Here is a 6,000-nt window from a genome sequence, read left to right on the forward strand (position 1 = left end):
CCGGGCAAGGGAAGGAGGCGTGACAGATGGGTACCATCAATCTGCCGTCTTCTAGAACACAGGGAGCCCTACCCGCGCCAACGAGAAGTCAGGGGAGCCAGAGCGCGCTGGGCACGGTTTAAAGGCCGAACAGTCCCCAGGCCACTTCCCGGCCAACGGTGCCAACCGCTGGACAGCAAACAGATGTCACCATGACCGCGACCTCTGGTCAGCTCACTGTGGCTACCCGAGCAAGACACGATTTATGCCCGTGGAAAGAACACGGTTCAGTCCCCACTGCCCCGGGCCTGGATCGTGGGGTAGAGGCACAACTTCCTGTCTTTCTGAGCCTGTCGCAGTCTCCAGGGGAGTTCGGGGACCTCTGCCATCACACCATCCCAAGGACACGGACGAAATGCCATTTTGGGGTCCATGAGCTCCATGGGGCCAAGGGACAAGGAGGCGGATCTTTTAGAAGAAAGACAGATGGCCAAGGGCTTGGCCTTCCTGCCTGGGGCACGCCTCCACTGAGGGGACAGCAGTGTGGCCCAGGGGCCAAGGGCACGGCCTCTCAGAGGGCTACTGGGCTTCCCTCCCTGCTTCCTCTCTCTTTCCTCCCCCTCTTCCTTCACTGGTTGGGGAGGGGCAGAGGGAGAGAGAATCTTAAGCGAGCTCCACACCCAACACAGACCCAGACGCCGGGCTCCCTCTCACAACCCTGAGATCCCGACCTGGGCCAAAATCAAGAGTTGGATGTTAAACCCGCTGAGCCACCCAGGCGTCCCTGGGCTGCCTTGCTTTATATTAAGCCAAGACAAATTATGGAGTAGAACAAAACAAATTTTTAATTAAAAAATAAGTAATTTTTTTAAACGTTGAACATAAAAATAGAGTGTAGCCCTATGAACCAAACATGAAATGTGTGCCTTGAGACCTTCTACTGAGGCCCCGGGGCACACTCCTTTAGGGGTCTTTAGTGGTTTTCAGCAGGGAAGCAGAAGGAGCTCTAGTCTGAGTAGGAACGCACCGGGTGCTTCCTCCCTCCGGCTGCACCTCTCCTTGCCTTCGGGATGGTGAACACTTGAAGGTCAAGGTGACGGTGTGGGCCCCGAGGAGAGGGCCAGGGAGGCACATGTACTGTTTTCAGACTGGACCGTAAGTGAGAGGCAAGAGCTGTTCTGGGCGGCGTCTGGCCAGGACCGGACTGCAGGGGTGAGGCTGCGCGGCCGGTGCCCTCCGGGGAGCTCGTTGGTGTGCTAGCCCCTCTGTGCCACGGGGGCCCCGAGGAAGCGTGTGGCCCCGGGGGTGAGCGGCAGGCTGCGGATGCTGGGATTAGGAATCCCAACCTCATCTCCTCCCCTCAAGGACAGTGTCCTTCCAGGTTTCCCTTGAAATAAGTTCCCCGAGGGGGCTCTGCCTGGAAGGGCTTGAAACATCCTTGATCTTGGGGGCACAGCAAGGATCCGTCCAGAAATGTCCAGCCATCGGGGCACGTGTTCAAGAGCACGCAGAGAACCCTGCCCTGAGCTCTGATGTGCACGGCGAAGACGCAGCCGACTGCGGAAGGGACGGCTCACGGGACTTCCTTTATCAAACACCTGCTATGTGCTATGTCCTCAGCCATGGTTCCCACCGCAGCGCCGCCAAGAAGGCAAATGGGTTCTCAGTTTACAAACGGGAAGTCTGAGTCTCAGAAGGAATTAGAAGCTCCCGTGCACCAGCCAGCCATGATAGAGCCGATTAGAGAGGGACCCTGCCTGCAGCCTCTGCACACATCCCCCTCCCAAGCGCAACTGGTAATCACGGCTCCGGGCGAACACACTCGGTGGTGTTGAGTGCGGACTCTGGGTCACGGATGTCCTCCCCCAGGACAGGGGCAGCACAGGCGAGAAGGACCCAGACTTCACAATCCCAGGAGCTCCGTCAGGAATACCAGCTCCCCTACCCTGAGCCAACCTTGGGCGACTTCTTACCCAGAGAAGTTGCTTCTCTGCTCCCAGGAAAGCAAGGGTAAGAACTGCGGCCCCGGGAACTCAGCAGCATCCCGACAGCCCTCAGCCCACGGCGAGCGCTTGCAAAACCGGACCTCCTGGGCTTTAGAGCAACTTGTCACGGTCATCTGACCAAGGCAGAGCCGGGAGCAAGTGCTGAGCTCAAGAATCCTTCTTCCCTGCAGACCCTGGAGAACGAAGCCCAGAGCCAGGGCCCACCCGGAGTCATCAGGAAATGTCTGAATGCCCGTGAGCCAGCTCTCTGACTGTAGGAACATGGGATGCACTTGAGGAATATTTTCTCCCCAAACCATTAAAATAGTTGAAAGCGTCACTTCTAACGTTCCCACGTGGACCTCAGTGATCTAAACAATTCATTGACATGGACCCGTTCCAGAGCCTTCGACACCAACATTCAGAGCCATTACGGTCTTCCTTCAATCCGGAACTTACTGGAAGTATTAGCCTCAGAGTCTTGGAACCTTGTCAATTTTATAAACACTGTTCTTTCTAGCGTGGCCAGACAGGAGAATTTAAGGACACTTTCCTTGCTATCACTTTATTTTCTACTCCAATCATGGCAGCACTGTTGAATTTCAAAGATACCGTGCACAAACCACTGTAGGACGACAGCCTTTCAGTCTGTGCCATGATAGTGCAATCTGGTTGTGTAAATATTTGTTGGAGAAAGATTAACTATCAAGTCAGTGTACTCGGAATGGCTGCCTCGCTCATTAGCCCAAGAAGGAAACAAACAGGAAAGATGAGCCTTTCTCTACATCACAACTTACAAGCAGTCACTGAACATCCAGACAAGTTACTTTTTTTTTTTCCAGGCTAATTAAGGTTCTTCCTATTGAAAAAAAAGGCTTCTATTTCACCATGACCTTGCTCAATGTAAATTTATACTTTAAATATGTAACGGGCAGAAGTCCTCTACAATCTTCCAAATTCATCTGACTTCAGAGACCCATTATACCTCATGCATTCGTTGCCTGCGTATTGTTCATAAATAATAAATACGGCCAGAAAAAAATGACTGGGAATTAATTGTTCAGGACAAGAGCACATTCATGCAAAGATTACGCTTCAGAAATGAACAGCTGGCCCTCCATTTCTCTCTGGGACAAATGTGAAGCTACGGGTTTCAGAGCAGGTTCCCAGAGATAAGCGTTTGCTCGCACAACCTCCCTCCTAGTGGGTCCTCAAAGTGGGTCTTCTGCGGAGTCGCCCCAGCATGGAACCTGGCCCCGAATCCAGTTTGTAAGTCACATTTTACAGGCTCGGATGTGTGGCTTTACGATGTCTTTCTGCAGGCTGGCAAGGGCCACCCGTCAGGTTTGTACTGTTCCTCTCGAGGGAGCCTTCAGGAGGCAGAAGGATTCGCAGGGGACTTGAGCCCCCCAGCCCCTAGGTGTAGTACCGGACCCTGGACGCAGATGTGACATGACGAGTACGACGGCATGGCTCGGCCAAGCCGGATACTCGGGTCCTCTCCTGGGCTCCGGGGAGACTCAGGGAGACCCACACAAGGAAGGCGCTGATGCAGACCTGGGCGGGAGCAGAGCCGTTCCCAGCCAGGCCTGCATGGGGGGCTTATCTCTGGGTCCAAAGCCACACCATGACCGGACTGAGAATCTAGGGAGAAGGTGCGTCCCTTTGGTCCTTCCTGACAGTCTTTCCCTTCCAGAACTTTCCCAGTGGGCAACAGAGAGTCTCTTACAGAATTCGGTTCCATATTACATTCCCCAAAACACCTCCCGGAGGCATTCGGCACACGGATCCCGGGACAGATCTGAGAGATTGCCTCAGGCTTTTCGCTGTAGATCGGGACAAAATCCGACTGAGACCTGGCATTTCAGAAAAGCTGCCACCAACAGAACTTTTCCCCGAAGTTACATCAGTTGTGACCTTCAGCAGCCGCACTGAGAAATGTCTGTTTGCTGTGGCTGTCAGCCCCGAGCAGGGACACAGAACTTGGCGCGAAGGCGTCTGTAACTTCGATCCAGCTCCGCGCACACCCCCTCCGGCTCCCCACCCCGGAACGGAGGGCCGAGGCCCGGATGCGGAGGAAGGGGCGGCTCGGTCCGGGGGTGGGGGGCGCGCCCCGGCTCCGTGCGAGCTCCCGACTCAGGAGCCCCGAGCCCGCAGCCTCCTCGCCGGCCGCGGCTCCACCGCCTCCGCGCCCCGGGGCCGCCCTGCCCGCCGACCGCGGCGCGCCCCGGGCGCAGAGGCCGCGCGAGGGGTCCCGGGCAGCTCCGGCGGCGGCGGCTGGACCCCGGCGGGCGGACCCGCGCTCGCGGCCGGCGGGCTGGCTTCGGGGCCCGGCGGGGACGGCCCGGCCGGCGGCGCGGACGCCGCTGCGGCGGGTTCCGGGGAGCCCCGCGCTCCTTACCTGGCGAGGCCGTCCCGTGCGCTCGCGGGTCCCGGGCCGGCGGGGCGCCCGCTGCGGGGCGGGGGCGCGGGGCGCAGTCCAGGCCAGGCTCCGGGGGCGGCGGGCGGCTGCGGCTGAGTCAGCGCCCGGGAGGAGCCGGCGAGCCCGGCCCGGCCGCCGACAGGGGCTGAGAGCGGAGTCGCGGCCGCCCCGGCATTTTAAAGGCGAGGCAGCTGGATGCCGTTCAAGCGGAAACGCAGGGCGAAACTTGGCCCGCGGGGGGCGCCGGGGGAGGTGGGGGCGGGGCGCCGGCGCGCGGGGAGGGGGCGGGGGAGCGGGCGGCCGGCGGGGGCGGGGGGCGCAGACGGGGGCGCGCGGGGGTGGCAGAGGGCTCCCGCCGGGGAGGGGGCGTCGAGGCGAGGGGGTGGCAGGCGGCGGGAGGTCGGGGGGCGCGGGGGGGGGGCGGCGGGCTCCCGCCGGGGTGGGGGGCGTCCAGGCGAGGGCGCGGGGAGGGGGCCCGAGGTGGGAGCGGGCGGCGGGTCCCTGGCAGGTGCGCGGAGCCGGGCGATCTCAGGGCTCCTCCAACGCGCTGCCTTGGGTGTTCGCTGGGCGGGGACGCGGGGGCCTCTCGCAGCCTCCCCCTGCATTATGCTTAAGAGCAAGACGAACGTTTTCATCGAAGTTGGAAGCGAGACCGGGCCGGTTTGAGAAGTCCGGTCAATGCGATCAGACAAGGGAAGAAAAACGGTGTGAAAATCTCAGATCCTGCCTTTGCAAAGCCAACCCCCCCCCCTTTTTTTTTTGCCTTTTTAAAAATTGGAAAGCAGGGAAAGGGATCGGTATTTGCAATGCATGGGATGGTTCATCTGGAAAATCCAAAATGCAGATGGAAACAGTAGCCTTTCCAAGGAACTGGCCCGCTGTCAGGGGAACGTGTCACAGGAGCAGTGCGCTCCGGGTCTCGCCAGCCGGTGGGGAGAGGAGCTGGAGAATCCCCCTGTCTCTGGGACGCAGGCCGATGAGGGAATACGGTCTAGTCTGTAAGACAAAGCACCTGCTCCTGACTGGGGGACTAGAGGAGACTTGAGTCTACCAGGGCACAGTCCTTACTCTTGGCCCAGAAGAAGTGAACGTCATCATCCTATCACATGGTCCTGATGCATTCGGCCCAACCTCCTTCAGATGCCAGGTGGGGTTTTCTTTCCGACTTGCGGTGATGATTCTAGGTCTCTGGTGACGTGTAGACCACAGTCAGGGGGACGCGGCTAAGAGTAGGAGGGAAACCGGCCCGGCTGGATAAGATGATGGGAGAACACGCAGGCATGGAAAGATAAATACATAAATAACACAGAGCCCCTCGGTCTTACTGCTCCAGCATGAGCACAGGCACGCCCGCCAGAGGTGCCCGGAAACCCTGTGAGGCCGTCCGCGTCTTGCTCCCACTTTCAGGTAAGGAAGTGCAGGCCCCGAGGGTAAAAGTCACAGGGGACGTCAGGCAGCCAGCGGTAGAGGGCCAGGGACCTGAGGCGGGCATCCTGCCTCCAGAGTCGGCATCTGTGCCAGCCCTCTGTCCCCCACACGGCCTTCTCACAAAGCAGCGGTATTGAAAACAGCCTGTTCCCGGCCCAACAAGAGTTCAGCGCAGAAGGGGGAAGA

General features: G+C 59.3%; 1 protein-coding gene across 2 annotated transcripts in view; it reads right to left on the bottom strand.

Moving 5' to 3' along the window:
• The window catches only part of CTXND1 (cortexin domain containing 1), a 42,370-nt gene extending 37,805 nt beyond the window's left edge, over positions 1–4,565 (bottom strand). For both annotated transcript variants that reach the window (XM_032341920.1, XM_032341919.1), the window contains exon 1: positions 4,366–4,565. The gene's annotated coding sequence lies outside the window, so the exon portion shown is untranslated. The remainder of the gene's footprint in view (positions 1–4,365) is intronic.
• Between the last annotated feature and the right edge of the window lie 1,435 nt (positions 4,566–6,000).

The sequence above is a fragment of the Mustela erminea genome, chromosome 5, assembly GCF_009829155.1.
Source record: "Mustela erminea isolate mMusErm1 chromosome 5, mMusErm1.Pri, whole genome shotgun sequence".
Classification (NCBI taxonomy): domain Eukaryota; kingdom Metazoa; phylum Chordata; class Mammalia; order Carnivora; family Mustelidae; genus Mustela; species Mustela erminea.